This window comes from Ambystoma mexicanum, chromosome 5p (genome assembly GCF_040938575.1).
Source record: "Ambystoma mexicanum isolate Mex_15411 chromosome 5p, UKY_AmexF1_1, whole genome shotgun sequence".
Taxonomy (NCBI): domain Eukaryota; kingdom Metazoa; phylum Chordata; class Amphibia; order Caudata; family Ambystomatidae; genus Ambystoma; species Ambystoma mexicanum.
Window position 1 is genome coordinate 3,350,670 of NC_090930.1, and position 16,664 is coordinate 3,367,333.

The following is a 16,664-nucleotide window of genomic DNA, read 5'->3' on the forward strand; positions in this document are numbered from 1 at the left end:
GCATTCGGAAAAGGCAGAAGGCAGCCAGCTCAAAGGGGCCAGAGACGATTTACCCGTGGTGGACGGGTCAAAGGCTTTACCCTCAGCATCTGCGTCACCCGGTCCAAAACCCCTCTGAGGTCTCTCCACAGAAAACACCAGTAGGAGGCAGGTTAACTCAACATCTGACAGAATGGCAGGCTATTACGTCAGATGCTTGGGGATTGGAGACAATTGCCCAGGGTTACTGCCTGCCTTTCCTACACACTCCTCAGAGTCATCCACCAGCGAGCAACTCTTTGAAGTTTCCAGAACTGCTCCTTATGCAGGAGATTTTAGACCTGCTAGAGAAAGGTGTCATAGAACCGGTACCTGTAGCGGAGAGGAACAAGGGTTGGTACTCCCCTTACTTCCTAATACCAAAAAAAGGACGGAGGATTGAGACCCATCTTGGATTTACGAGAATTGAACAAATTCTTCAGGAAGGACAAGTTCAAGATGATAACCCTTTCTTAGATCCTTCAGGCCCTGCAGTTTCAAGATTGGTTAATATCTCTGGACCTTCGGGGTACTTACTTTCATGTGCCTATCCATCGCAAGCAAAGAAAGTACCTGAGGTTCGCCATTGGCAGCTCTCAATATCAATTTCGGGTTCTGCCGCTTGGGCTGACCCCCGCCCTGAGGGTCTTCACCAAGCTAATGGTGGTTGTGGCAGCAAGTCTAAGGGGGGGAGAGATTCATGTCTACCCCTACCTGGACGACTGGTTGATCAGAGCAGTGTCCCCAGAACAAGCTCAGATCCATCTAGATTATGTTCGCCACTTCCTCCACAAGCTGGGCTTCTCCCTCAACTTAAAGAAGTCACATATGATACCATCACAGCGACTCCAGTTGATTGGAGCAGTCCTGGACACATCCTTGGGAAAAGCCTCACCACCAGAGGTGAGGGCTCAAGATATTCTACAGATGGTGACCAGATTTAAAAATGGGCAGCATTTACCAGTCTTCGATATTTTCTTTTTTTTTTTGGGGTTGCTCTGCCTCATGGCATCCTGCATTTTTCTAGTGCCAGAGGCTCGCCTGAGAATGAGATCTCTCCAGTGGGCGCAATTCTCAGTAAGGATGTCAGATCTCCTACAAATCCCGAACCGAGTAACACGAGACCTTCAGTGGTGGGCTGTCGGGAGAACATCTTGAAAGGAGAACCGTTTTGGCAACCATGGCCGGAGATGACAGTAGTCACGGATGCCTTACTCACGGGGTAGGGCGCCCATACCAATGACTTAACCAGCAGCAGTCGTTGGTCTCCATCAGAGTCCAGACTACATATCAACCTATTAGAGCTGAGAGCAATCAGGCTAGCACTGCAAGCTTTTCTGCCATCAGTACAGGGAAAAGAAATTACGATAATGACGGACACTGCCACTGTGCAGAGAGGCAATGCAGCTCTGGTTCTGGCCAATTCAAGAAGAAATCGCTCTATCGGCAGTTCACTTAGCCGGAGAGAAGAACCCAGCAGCAGGCGCCTTGAGCAGGCAGACCACAGTCTCCCATGAGTGGGAACTAGCTCAGGAATTCCTTCAAGAGATCTTCACCCTTTGGGGAACCCCTCAGGTAGATCTGTTCGTAACAAGTGTCAACAAGAAATGCAAACGCTACTGCTCAAGGGAATTCCCCCCAAAAGGTGCTCTAGGAGATACGTTTGTGGTGAACTGAGAGTTTCCACTTCTATACACGTTTCCTCCAGTCCCCGTCATTCCTCACGTAATAAGGAGGCTCAGAAGATTCCGGAAACCCATGATTCTAATTGCCTCGGATTGAGCCAGGAGAACGCGGTACCCAGATCTTCTAGACATGTCCATCTGTCCTCTGATTTGACTTCCACAAAGAGAGGATCTACTCTCGCAAGAGGAAGGTCAGGTTCTCCATCCGGATATCAGGACTCTCAACCTTCACACTTGGTTTCTGAAAGGTTGAGATACAAAGATTGGGACCTCCTGGATGACGTAATGGCGGTGTTGCTTTTGGCCAGAAGGCCAGCAACTAAATCTTTATACTGCTGCCGTTGGAACAGATTCTGCAGCTGGTATAGAGATAAGGATATTGACCCTTTCTCATGCAGTACTCAGATGGTGTTATCGTTCCTGCTATACTTGGCAAATTCAGGACTTCAAGTTGGCTCAATCAAGGGTTACCTCGCCGTGCTATCAATCTTTAAAAGCATGGCTGAGGAACCTTCATATTTCAAATTGCCCGTAGTCAATCAGTTTCCAAAAGGGTTTACTAATGTCTTCCCCCCAACTCCTTTTCAGGTTCCCCTGTGGGATTTAAATCTAGTCTTATTATTTCTAATGGGCACTACTTTTGAACCTCTTCATTCCTGCCCATTAAGATTTCTCACTCTAAAAACAGTTTTCCTAGTGGCTTTAACGTCTGCCAGAAGAGTGAGAGAACTACAAGCTTTATCTTGCAAACCTCCACATACTATTTTTCACAAAGATAAAGTAGTTCTTCAGGTGAAGCTGAATTCCCTCCCAAAGGTTGTCTTAGAATTCCATATCATACAAAAAATAACCTTGCCTTCATTTTACCCTCCTCCTCACCCAGGGAAAGAGGAAGAGATTGCACATACTGGATCCAAAGCGTGCCTTGAGTTTTTAAATCAACAGACTCGCAAGGTTTAGGTATGCAGGACATAAACTAGGTTTACCCATCATGAAACAGTCCATTTCAAGATGGATAATTCTAACAATCATAGAGTGCTATAAATTGGCAGGAATGTCCTCAACACCGCAGGGCTCATTCAACCAGGGATATTGGAGCCTCATCCGCTCTCCAAATAGGACTTCCAATTAAAGACATTTGTGCGGCTGCCACATGGTCATCTGCACACACTTTCACCAGATTCCACAGTCTAGATTCCTCCATTAAGCAGAAGACTAGATTTGGGAAAGCTGTATTGCACTCTGTGCACTCTTAAAACCTTTCTAAATGTTACTCCCACCTCCTGCACACATTACTGCTTTGGGAGTCTATCAAAGATGAGGAATGCATGGGAGGACACAATCCAATCGAAGAACAAGTTACTTACAGACTGTAACGTTCTTTCGACTGTTCCTCCCATGTATTCCTTATCGCCCCTCCCATCTTTGCCTGCAGTAAAACTTCCCTTGTAGTTGCAGCCTACGCTCCTTCAAGGGTACTAACCATCTCATACTGGACAAATGAAGCACCTCAAAACGGAACTGAGCAAAGGAAGCTGCCCAAGACTATTTGTACCTATGGTGATGTTGGCACCGATACAGAAGCCTTCGAGGGACACCGACTCGAGGGACGTTGACGTTCAGCGCCCTCTACTGTGAACATTTTTTCCCAAGGCCAGCAAGCTGGAAATGGATTTATCAAAGATAAGGAATACGTGGGAGGACCATCCAGTCGAAATAACGTTAAAGTTGGTAAGTAACTCGTTCTTCTATCAACTTGGTCTGAGCCGATTTGGGGAACCTTCCGTTCTCTGCCACGTACCCCACAACCAGTTTCCCATTTTCGTCCTTATAACCAGATCTGTCGACAAAATACACCAGATCTGGCTCAGACAAGGGTACGTTTGAGGTCACTGCATGGCTTTTTCCCAGGGTGTAGGGGCTTTTTCCCAGGGTGTAGGGAGCAGGGAGTCTGTATTTAAGGAGGAATGCAACAGAAGGATCTTATATTTATAGTCTCTCAACACTGTCATGTGTTGGATCTCATTTGGAGAGAGACAACCACACAAGGTACTGCTGCTTCCAAAGGAGATCCTAACTCAACATGTTCACTTTGCTCTCGTGCTAATGCCGCTGCAGCCACAGGTTTCAGGCAAGACGGCGTTCCAGCAGCCACAGAATCCAATTCTTTGCTGTAATAAGCAATCCGCCTATAATAAAAACTATGTGGCAAACCCATATCTTTCATGACGGTATAGGTTAAATCCTTCTTCTGCAGGAAGTCTGTCTGCGCTTCAGCAGTCCATTGCAAGGGCTCCACAGTAGTAATTCGGATGTACACTTGAAGGGGCTTAACTATTTTGGTATAACTTGAGATCCACTACCAGCAGTAACATACTATTACTAAAAATGCTCTTTGTGTAAGAGTCTGAGGTTTTGGAATCTTGTAAACAGTCTTTTTTCTAGGAAGATAGCAATTGATAACCTTCCATGCTATCACCTCCTAAATAATGAACTGTGTGCACAGTTGCAACTTCAGTTTGGAGGCCAGAGCAGTTCACCTGAGTATCTTGTGTACAGGCTTCATAAGCGAGTGCGGCTATCAATCCGTCATCCACATATTGAAATTGTACTGACTTCCAGGTTATTTTATATAGTCTAAATCCTTTTTCAGCTGCTGTGAGAAGAGGGTAGGGTGCTCTGGATTCCCCTAGGAAAACCTCGCCCGGGTGTAATGGACACCTTTTATGCGAAGAATGCAAACAGATACTAACTGTCCTTAGGTATGGGAGAAAACTGCAGAATACATGTTTACTGTACAATGGATGGCCTCAGGGAATGCATTATAGGATGGTGGCGGGGTGCAGTACCACCGGAAATGATGGGATCACTACTGCATTAACAGCCCTTAGAAAACAATATGTAGACTTCCAGGGCTTTTTTCACATACAAAATCGAAATGTTACATCAACTGCTAGTGGGGACAATAATTCCCCGACTCAAGATTTGATCACTGCAGTGATGCCAGGTTTGGGCTTCATAGGGTATTGGGCATATTACAGGGTAATGTGACGAATCCTTAGATGTCGTCGCTTCTCCCAGAGAGGAAGCCCCTTCCCATGATTCCAGGGAGGTGAGGCCGGTACCTGATGGTCTCCCCTGGGGCTGGCACACAGTGGGGGGATCTCATGGGGAGAGACTCCCCGCACCCCCCTCTAGGGACAAGGGCGGCCATCTAGGGAGAACACTGTATAACTACATACCTGCCTACTCTGTAGACCCCAAACCCCTTTTCCAACAACACTTCAATGTGTCTCTGTAAAACTGAAAACTTAACTACTGAGATGAGGAAGAGTAGGGACCATCTAAGGGAGAACGATTCTACAGGTACTGGGAAGAGGAGAAGGTGCAGAACAATAAATGGCACCAACTGGAACTTAAATGAGCAGTCTAGTCATCAGTGCTCAGTCACAATAAAAAGGAACAAAGGACTTAGAATATCATAACACCCTCCCACAAGGAACCAGAAGTTTAGCTGTCCTGAGAGGAGCTGAGAGCAGTGCAGCGAGTTGGCGTGGTAACGGAACACGGTTGGAGACCAGGACGCTGTCAATAGGACACATTTGTTGTTTTAAGGCTAAAGGCCCTAGCCTAAGGTGGGCGAAGCAGAAGACTGACCGACGCCAAAGCAGAGACTGCGCTGTTTGAAGCAAACACAAGAAGGGAACAGCGTCTGAAGCTGCAGAGCTGCCAAAGAGAGGGAGCCAGATGCAGAAGTGAGCACGGCGAACCAAAATCCCAGAGCAGCACACCAACGAGGTTGTAAAAGGTACAGAGATATGCGGGTTGGCTGGTGGGGATACAAGAGGGTCTTGGGATTTAGAAGGCTGTAACCCAATACCCTATATAAGTAAAAGGGACAAGACAGAAACCCCTGAGTAGAGACAAGAAAGAGGGGATACGCGAGGGAAGAGTTTTCTGAACTGGGAGAATAACATACCCCAATCTTGATGAGGGAATGCAAGCAAGAGTTGTCACTTAACCTGCTCATAATAGTACTTGGCAGGCGAGTAAACAAAGTTTGCCTGACTAACCAAATGGAGAAATATGGGTCTGGGACCCGCACCGACGAGAAAAGAATAATGCAATCTATCTTTGTCGAAGTACCTGGCAGGAGAGTGAACTAGGTCTGCCAGATCCCAACATTGGCGAAGTACAGGTCTGGGACCTGCACCCACATGAAAAGAGTAGTACAATTCGTCATCCTTGTGGCAGTACTTGATAGGAGAGTGAACCAAGTCTGCCCCAAGTCTGGAGACTGAGAAGCCTGGGTCAGGGACCCTCAAAGTGAAAGTCTGAAAAGTGTTAAGTTGTGAACTGTGAAAGAAAGCCTAAGAAACGCCTGGGGAAGAGTCATTCCTCCTGGTGGGTGAGTTTGAAGGAAGATCAAACCAGCAAACCAGGGGAAGGGAGTCATTCCCCGTGGCGAAGAACCTGCACCAGAACTGTGCTACCCAGTCTAGGAGAAGGGAGTCAGTCTCCTGCACGAAGAACATTGGTACAACCTCCTCTTTTATGAGTGTAAGGGTCAGAATTAGAGTTTAGCAACATGACTGTGGTCTTTTTAGTTTTCAAAGACATCCTGACAGACCCATTAGAACTTTAGTTGAGGCAGGGAAAGGAAAAGCTAGGTGTTCCCGTTATTTTCTTGACTATTAAAACTATACAGAAATTGCCATGCCACCTGTGTGTCAGTCTCCTCTTTCTGCATCCTTACGGTAATCTCTTGAAAGGATCTACTTTATTCCTGACCGTTTCAGCAATGTTTACGTACCCCACCTAATTTTCATGTGTGAACCATAGAAACATAGAGTGGTGTAGAATCAATGAATGCTTTAAAATCCTCTGACCAACATTCCTCCCCTTTATCTGGCTATGCCCTCCCTCTCCTCCTTGATGGTTACAAGAACTTCAGCAGTGACAGAGGGAATGCTCCAAAATTGTCCCGTTAAGGATACAATATATGGTGCACTTAAGCTTACATAGAACATCCCTACCTGGGCTGTGCGATCGAGTGTACAATGAGGACCTCAACCGTCAGTTTCTTTGGAAACAGAAATGCAGGCAAATGGATCTATCCTTAAGGCTGATCTGTTAGCCAACGTATCTACCAAACGAGATACAGGGTTCCCCTACACATGACACTGGACATGTGGGCCGTCTTGGTCTACTGGAGTTAAGGGAGTTTCCAGGATCCCCCGCCCATCTCTTCTGGCCGTTGGACTGGATCTTGGTCAATCAGTGTGGCATTCAATGGTCTGGGAACAAACAAGTTGGCATTAGTATTGGGGGACACAATGTGGTACCCCCTACGGAAGAAGTGTAGTAGGGGCAACCCCTCCCTCCTGGGAGCACAAATGCCACTTGCATACTAGTAAAGAACTAAATAATGTTGTCGGCCCGAGTAATCATCTTGATGCTCTCTCACCCTGTTAGTCTTTTTCCTTCTCCTTTTTACCCACTATTTTGGGGCATGTCAATCTCAAGTACTTTATCTGCCCTCGCAATCTATCATTACATTCCCTTGTCCATTTCCTTGTGCTGTTGCAAACTCTACCACTGTCCCAGAGTCACCTTCCATTTCTGTTCCATTAACGCCCCTCTAAGGGTTCCTGGTTCGTCTAAATGAAAAGCCCTTCTATGACAAATTCGGTGTGCTTGTTCTGTCGTGTTGGGTGATGCCAAAAGTCCCAAAAATAACCAGGAACTCTGTTAAAATGAGTAATCCCATAATGCGTGGACTACCCTCCACCTGTTTTGTTTTTTCCTTGTTCAGTTTATTTTCCTCTGTTTTCAGTTGTTCCGTTACCCTAGGTACCCCTGTTCCATTCACTCTGACTCCACTCTTTTGCGGTCCTACTGAGGGAGGAGACGGATAACCAGAGACACCACAGAGTGTTCCTGAAAGGATTATAGGGCACTCAAGCTGCAACTATCTGTCTTGCCCGATTTTAAGTGGATGTCAGTTTATCAATTCCCTGTTCCCCCTATTATTTGTTTCCTGTTGTTCTTACACACCAAACCAGATACCACAGAAAGATGTCTCAAGCACACTTTCCTTTTTTTGAGGGCCTTCATGCATTTAGGCTATAAACCAGAGACCTATATGAAGTAAACGTACATCAAATCACTCTGCTTAACTACTTTCACCGGTCCAAATACTTTGCCAGTTCCATACCTGGGCACAAATAAGAAACCATTGCTAGCACCCCTGCAATAGAACAGACAAAAGCAATAAGCAGTATAACATACCCTCTGCTCCAAATTACTATCTCAGATTTTCAAAGGGCTTCAAATAGATCTCCTGTTTTTTCCATCCCCAACAATAGAAATTAAAAAAAATGCTGGTGCCCTGTGTGGCCCCACATGCACACTCACCGGTCCTGGAGGAGTCCTTGCAATAGTCCCCACCTCCAGAGAGGAACCCAGCAGAATATTCTCAGTGTCCACTGCAGCTGGTCTTCCACAAGGCGGCTTGCCAGCAGCCACAGGATCCAGTTCTTAACTGTAATAAGCAGCAGATCTATAATGAATGCCATGCTTCTGGGTAAGGACTGCTCTAGGGTGAACACTTCTTTCATTACATTATAAAGTGAATCCCTTTTTATAATCCCAGAGCCCTAGTGCAGGTGCTTCAACTAGGCACGTTTTTATTTTGGTCAAAGCTTCTTCAGCCCCCGGAAATCCATTGTAAGGGCTCTATAGTTTTCAATTAGGTTTACTGCTGAAAAGTTTTTACAGTCTCGGCATAACCCAGAATCCGTTGCCGGCAATATCCAACTATTCCCAAAAACGCTGTTGTTTGTGTGACAGTCTGAGGTCTTGGTATTTTGTACACAGCCTCCTTTTGTGAGGAACATATCAATACAAGGCCTTTTGCGATACCATGTCCTAAATAGTAGATTCTGTTTAGGCAGCTGTAATTTCTGCTTGGATGCCTTATGCCTTTATCGGCTCTAAAGTCAGTAGAGCGTGTGTCCTGTTTACAAGCCACATAAGGTGAAGTCATAAACCAATGTACATACTGGGCCAATGCAGAATGGGTAATCTTATTTCATCTAGATCCCTCTTCAGCTTTTGGGAGAAGAGAGTTGAGATTGTTGTGTATCCATGGGGTAACCTTGTCCAAATGTATGGAATTCCTCCATGAGAAAATATAAATAGATACTGGTTGTCCTGGTGCCTAGGAGCAGAATAAAATGCCGGACCTAGATCTACTACAGTAAACACAGTGGGGTCTGAAGGAATGCATGAGAAAATAGCAGCCAGATTTGACACAACCAGGAAAGAAGGAAACACTACTGTGCTTATAGCTATCAAGTCTTGGAGTAAACAGTATGTAGACTTGACAGGTTTCTTCACAGGTAAAATATGAGTAGTACATGGACTAATGGTTGGGGCAATTATTCCTTGATTCTGGGTGATGTGATACCTAGTTTGGCTACAGGTTTCATAGGATACTGGGGAATATGTGGTAGTTTCTTGAAAGGGTCTACCTTAATCCTGATGGATTCAGCAGTATGGATTTACCCAACCTCATCATGTGTTGACCATCTAGAAACAAGTATAGAATCAATGAATGCTTTTAATTCATCAGACCCTCCTAACCCCTCGTCGATCAATGATTCTGCCACTGTGTGTACTTGGTAGGTGTCAAGACCTGCTTCTGTTGTAGCGTCTGGACATTCTGGGGTACGATATATAGTACATCTGAGTTTGCATAGTAAGTCTTTCTAATAGGTTTACTGCTGCAGAGGGGCACGGCTAGTATAGCTCAGTGGCAAGACGACACAGAGCAACACAGGTTAGAATCCTGTTGCTGCGCTTAGAAACCTCTTCGGTATTAAGCGCATTGTAAAAAAAACAATTATAATAAAAGGAAAGCATACTGTAAGGGTGCAGAAGAAGGACTCTGACACAAAGGTGGCATGTTTGGGGCTAAAGATGTTTATTAAACAATAAAGCAAGAGAAAACCTATCTTTCCCTATTCCGAAGAGGAGTTTCCCTTGCTCAACTAAAAGACCTAAGGTGATTGTCGGGTTGTCTGTTAAAGTAAGTGTCCACCGTCCTGTGTCAAGAAAACCTTACTTCTGTACCTTACACTATAAGAAAGAATGAAGCAGCACTGTTCTGGTCCCAGGAGAATGCCTCCCTTCTCCTGGATTATAATCAAAGTTCCACACAATGTTTCCTTGGTGGGCCAGGAAAATGCCTCTCTTCTCCTGACATTCAGTCTTGGATAGCCTGTGGGAATGACTCCCTTCCTTAGGTCAAAAAGTTCCAAACAATGTTTATTTAATTGGCCAGGAGAATGCCTCCTTTCTCCTGGCGTTCGGTCTCAGTCTCAAATTAGCCTGGGGGAATGACTCCCTTACCAGGGCCGGTTGGACTTTCCTCACAATCCGAGATACCAATAAATTGACTCCCTTCTCCTGGTAATCATAAAACAGTCTTTTATAACCAGGGGGAATGTCTCCCTTCCCCATGTCTTCTTTGCACAAGGTTTCACACCTATAACACCCAACTCTGAATATTCAGAGAGTCTGTGAACCTGGATTCTCTTCTTCTTTGATTGAGTCCACTTGGTTTACTTCCCTGCCAAGCACTGCCATGAGGAAGATGACTCGTATCACTCTCTTGATTAGCCCCTCACCCCTGTTGCTGGTTTATTTGTTAGTGGATTTATGCCCACCACCTATACGAGGGACTCTACCTCTCAAGTTCTCTTTAGGGTATCTGATGTCCTCAACCCTTCTCTGGTGATTAACACGCTTCGTTTTGCTCCTGAAATTAGGTGAAGGTTTGTAGGCTTTCTGCCCTGCCGTGCCACCCAAGCGTTATGGTTACAAAGGGGCATAGGGACATCTGCATGCTCCCTCTGAGAAAGCCGCCCTACATCCCCCCGGGCCTCCTGTGCTGTCCTTTACCTTGTTGAGGGCTTTGACACGTCACCGGGGCTTCCTGCTTTGTGCAAATGGACCTCTGATAACCTTAACCCAAAGTAGGCCCACCTCTTAAGAAGCTAGTGCACTTTTGTCCGTAAAGCAAGTTTATTGTACAACTACACCAGTTTACACATTGTATACATTTTGTAACAGTTAAAACACTCCCACATATTTTATTACAAATCATCCCCCTACACATGATTTAGATTTCTTTGTATAGGCTTAACCAATCTCTGTTATCTCTGCATCAGCTCATATTTACAGCACAACCCTTTTTGGGATCTTTCTGTGGTAGTTCATGACGTCGTCGTCGCCCCATGGTTACACATTCACACAACAAACTTAATTCATTACAAGTTCCAGCTGGGTGGGGACCTCTAACCCCAGACATGATACACATGGTCTTTGCAAGGACACTTCAACGATCTGAGGAGGAGGAAGAATAAAAAAGTTCCCTTTGAACTGGCGATAATTCTTATCCGCCCAGACTAACTGGCATCCTTGTTCCAAACTAATCTACACAACTACCAATTCATCACACATGGCCTCTGGGTGCATCCTGAGAAACTGATCAAAACCCATAAACCATTTGTCAACTCTGCCCTTAATCAGCCCTTGCACCAGGTTTATTACTCAGTCACAAGCAGATGGCTGGACCTCTCTGGCCAATGAAAAACCGGCTCCCATGTACTTAAAAAGATTGCATTGCCTTTCCGCAATAGTACACAAATGTAGAAACCTGAGCATTCCCATAGCTGACCATCTGATATTATCGTAGCTGCCCGCTGCCCTTCCTCAACCTTGTTAAACCAGTTTTCCAATGCACACATCTTCATCTCGCAAACCCAGGCTCCTGGCCCTGCACAATCCCCAACTAAGAGGACTTGTGGCATACAGATTTGTATATTCACTATGTACTGCAACTGTATCAAACACATGTCCTTCAAGACCCCTATGTTTGTATGTCTGTCTGTGCATGTATGTTCAAGACAATTGCGTCCTGTTAGTGATTTTCTCCATTGCAAATATCCTTTCTCGCATGCGCATATGAAGCTCCTCGCTGCCCAATTTTTGGTTGCTACGTGGCACACCTCACCTATATCGCTTATCATTTTGACACTATATTACTGCGCATGCGTGAATCTAAAATGTATTACCTTAAACAGAAACACTTATCCCATTAACTACACTAGATACATGCTAAATCGCAACATTGCGTCAATATCGCTGTTCCCCCAGTCACCAATATGGCGCGTGCAGCGTGAACCCCACTTTATCATTGGGACCTTTATCGACCACCCTAACAATAGGATGTCAGGTGTTTCGCTCAGTGGCTTCCCTTCCATCCAGCTGTGCAACGGTGTTCTCGGCTACCTTCAGCTTTCTTTCCTTCTCTTCTCGATGCTGCTGGACACTGGTCTTCTCTTGCAGACCTCCCGATCATCAGACACTCTCCCTCTCCAGATCAGTGAGCAGGTTTGTATCTCCCACATTCGGTGCGCAGCACACCTACCGTCCTCCTTGGCTGCCAGAGACACACACAGCGCTTAGTCCATTGACGGTTTTTATCCATTGTGGCCAGCAGTGTCTGGGCCCATTGTATAAGTCTTTTGTCTATTTCATATGTTTCAACTTCATTGCTCCGCAGGATCAACTAGTGCTAGTAGTTGGATTACCTATGTTTCTGATGTTCGCCTTCTTCCCAGTACTTTCCAGCACCTTGAAGTAGTCTACTTTATAACCATACATAGGTCTGTCTACAATGCGGATAGCTGAAGGAGAGTCTAAAGTATGTGGGGGTTTGATGTTCTCAGAAGGGCTGTTCCTCCCCATTAGATCCTCCTTCATTATATCACCCCCAGGGGGACTAAAGGTTAGCAGCCACACCTCCCTGGCCTCATGGAAAGGGGATCACCCTGGGAGAAGTGATGCCAACCAAAGGATTGTTGCAATACGTCTAGTTGATGGGTCATAGGGTAATGTTGGGAGGTTCAGTAACTGAGTATATAACTGAAGTATTAGTTATTCTGACTGCCTTCATGGTTTCTTTGGGTACAGGCAGATCAGGGAAACGATCTAACGCAAACCTGACCTTTTGGCCCCTGTGACCACCAAACAAGGTACACATATTCCCTCTACATGACATGATACTGCACATATGGAACGTTTTGATCTATTGGGGTTAAGGGGCTCTCCAGAACCCCACCATCCCCCTCTAGTCAAAATGGATCTTTGGTAATATTTGATGGCCCGGGAGTAAAAGCTGAGGCATTCACATTGGGGAAACCTTCTGGTTTCTGTCTGGGGAAAGAGCTATTATTTACTGCAGCGGGAACTTTAATACCATTCTATTCTGCCTCATGTTTCTCTGGAGATAAGGTCTCTGTGGATAGTACAGACACTCGTTCTCCAGTGCTCCATCTGTTTAGAATACATGCAAACCAGGGGATTTGTTGGACGTCTTCATGGTCTTTGCTGATTAGGCAAACCCTATTGCTTTTGCTGATCTGGCATACATGCCTCTTGTTGAACTGCTGCCCAGGGTACCCACCCATCTACCCCATGGTGTTCTCCTGTAGGTGAACCTCTGCTTCCCCTGTTCTGAGGCTTGTCCCCCTCTTGGGGCACGAATCTTACCCTGAACCTGTTACTGTAGATTCTGAATTTAAAGGGCAAACATTGATTTCAGATTGTCTTTTTCTGTTTTTCAAATGTTACACAATAATTTGCAACCACCTCTAATTCTGCCAGGGTTTAGCTTGCCACATGATGCACACATTTCTGAGTTGTTGCTGCACTTTGGGGATCAATCCGGTGACAAAAGAATTGGCTATGGTTTCCTGTGCTGTCCCATCAGGCTTAGTGATGCCTGATTGCTGTGCGAACGCCACGCCACTTGTACCCAATTCAAATCTGCAGATGATTCCCCTTTGTTCTACCTAGTGTTGCCTATCTTAGCCCAGTCCGTTTTCTGGTGTCAAATTTAGGGGATGGCAGTAGTTCTCTTGCTTACGCCTGAACGAGAGGATTATATGGCCCGGAGCGAAGTATTCACATACCCTCCCTAACCACGGAAGCCGAATGGAGTACGACCCTCCCACCTTGGTTGGCAAGGGTTCCTGAACCTTAGTTGACCGGTCACTAAGAGGCAGTCAATAGGGGGGAAGTGGATTAGGGAGAGGTTGTGGATCGATAAAGGGAAGGGAGAACACTGGAAAGAGGGTTAGGGATACACGTTTGGATGGGACTGGGAAGCAAAGGAAAAAAACACTGCACTGCACACCACTGTCCTATACCAAGCATGAAAAATTACTTAGGCCACAGGTAAATAGGTTATTACCCATCTAGACAATAGCATGACATATAGGCTGCTGAACCAGTCCGCTTGTATAGACAACGCATGACAAATAGAGCTGTATTCAGCTATCACTAACAAAAGCATGACACAAAGACATAAATGTTTCAGACATTCCTTTTAGTTGTGAATGCATCCTAGAAATCAACCATATTGTTCGACACCAATTCACACTGTTGCTTCAGATTTGTATGCCACATTGTAACCGTCATACATTAGACATATTAGCACTGTGTTGTCTTGGTTTACTTAGCTTTTGCCCCAGAACCCTCACAAGAGTTTCCTGGGCATAGTAGTGTATAGGTGGTGACTAGGAACTGTGCCTTCCACTCTTCCACGCACTGCGTGAGCTGCTGTCTGGGAGAGAAGGGAGAGCAGCCCAGGTTATTCACAAAGTGGTGAACGCTGTTTGCTGAACGGTGCCACCTTCTCTGCCCATGCCGCCTACAACAATAATCTGCATCAGGCTTGGGCACGGCAGGTTTAAATGGATTTCCTAGTGGCATGCATGTCGTTGCCAGGAATCCTGGTCAATGTGGTCCGGGGACGGAAACATCCATACGTCCAGGGCTTGTTAGCCCGTTCCTAGTGGCTCTGGCCACAGAGGAATTGATGTGCTCCACCACCCAAAATCCTTACTTGGATCTTCTGTTGCTGGGTCTTGAATTGGCCATTTAGCACACTCCATAGGTAAGTCTTACTTTGCGCAGCACCACTCCATGAGCTGATTCATATCTGCCCATCAGCGGCTATAACGTTGGCGGAAAGTTCACAATTCTTCTATACAGCATTGCGGTGCCTCCCTATTCTCCAGCATGGGGTCTGGCATGGAGTCACATGCTCATGAATATTCCCCATCGTCAGGCTGGGAATCCTCGGTAAAAAATAGAACTGTTTCACTTTAGCCTGAAAACTGCTTGTTTCCTCTATAACCAATCACTGTCCTTTGGGTTATACTGCCCCCAGCCAATGACAGTCTCCCTAACCGCCATCTTCAGGTTTTTACTGCACGTTTCAGTGTTGGGAGTCCTTTTGTATTGCTCTTCTAGAATTGTGATTTTTCTTTTTTTGTTATATTTTTGATAACTTCTAACAGTTTCTTTTCTTCAATCCTTTTTCAACGGTTGTGGTTGACTACCGGTAGCGGGGACTCGTTGTCGGCGAAGATAGAGTTCCATCGTCGGATCTTCTCTCCAAGTTTCGGCGGGCCCAGGCTTTGGCCTACATCTCATCTTGACTATGCCCGAGGCGTGCAAGAGAAGTCTCTTCAGGGCCTGCGAGAAATGTGGCCTGAAGAACATTTATGTCGAGGATCAGCACGTCCAGTGTCTGTGTTGTCTGCATCCGGACCACAATGAAGACAGATGTGAGATCTACTGTGGGTTCCCGGCAAAGACCAAGCAAGATCACTATCGCAGGTTGATGGCTTGACTCAAGGAGAAGGCCTCTGACGCGGATCCCGGGCTCAGTCATGCCTTGTCGAGGATCGGCTGGTCCCATGAGGGTTCTCACTCTGAGAAAAAGAGGTTGAGGTCCTTTGAGAATGTTGCTGGAAAGGGGACAGCCCCCCCACTAGGCCTTTTAAAGTGAGGCGAGATGCATTTGAGGCAATGTGATGGGACAGAGGGTATGGGGAACAGTGAAAAGGACCCCTTCCCATTTAACAGGACCCCATTTTAATATAATCAAATAAAGTCTAACTACATGGGGTGGCCCACATTGCGAGCGGTGTCGCTATTTTGCGTAGATATTAGTAATCATAGATCGAAGGGAAGGCCTACATGGTAAATGTGTCCTTGCATGTACTAGGCCCAAATTTGCGAGACCACAGAAATTCCCAGCCATGCTCGAGCTCAACAAATATGACAGCTCACACACCCAACAACCGCAACATTTATTCATGGTTCCAAAAGTGTTGCAAAGATGTGTTTTTCACCCAAGAGGAATGTGCCCTACAAGGTTGTGATCAGAGACCGGCGCCTGGTGTCCATGTTATCTCACACTGGCCAAAGGATGACCTGGCTGACTATCGGGTGACCACAAATTATAGCCCATATAACTGACTAAACCCTAAGACCCCTGAATTCCATGGCACCAGGTGCCCTTGGACCACCAACCCAAAAGTAACAAGTCCTGAAATGTTCAAAGTGGATGGACAGGGCATATCGGCAAATTGTTAATTGTGTGATTTGTATTGCGAGGTGCTGGGAGGGATTTATTTATTCATTTATTCAGATTTGTAGAGCGCGCAACAGCCCGTGGGCATCATGGCGCTTCTTGCAGACAAATCTTAGTTACAGGTAAATGTACATTTGCAGTTTGCAGCGTTACAGACAACTTAAAGTGACAGCATAAATAACAGTTGAAAGTTAGCATAAGAGACAGTTGCATTTTACAGAGCAAAGAGTGAGGTTTTGAGTTTTCTTTGGAATGCAAGGAGAGAGTATTCTGCTCTGATGTCTGTGGGTAGTTTGTTCCAGGATTTGGCAGCAATGTATGGGAAGCCTAGGCCACCAGCTTTAGCCCTGTTCATTGGTGGGACGTGTAGTTGGTTAGTGTATTGTGGCCTAGTGGGTCGGGTAGAAGAGGATTTGGTAATTGTCTCTGATAGGTAGGATTGT

General features: G+C 45.8%; 1 protein-coding gene across 3 annotated transcripts in view; it reads right to left on the reverse strand.

Moving 5' to 3' along the window:
* LOC138480660 (zinc finger protein 182-like) overlaps window positions 1–16,664 on the reverse strand; it is a 637,235-nt gene that overhangs the window by 428,851 nt on the left and 191,720 nt on the right. For all 3 annotated transcript variants that reach the window (XR_011274114.1, XM_069612333.1, XM_069612330.1), the window contains exon 2: window positions 8,121–8,247. The gene's annotated coding sequence lies outside the window, so the exon portion shown is untranslated. The remainder of the gene's footprint in view (window positions 1–8,120; window positions 8,248–16,664) is intronic.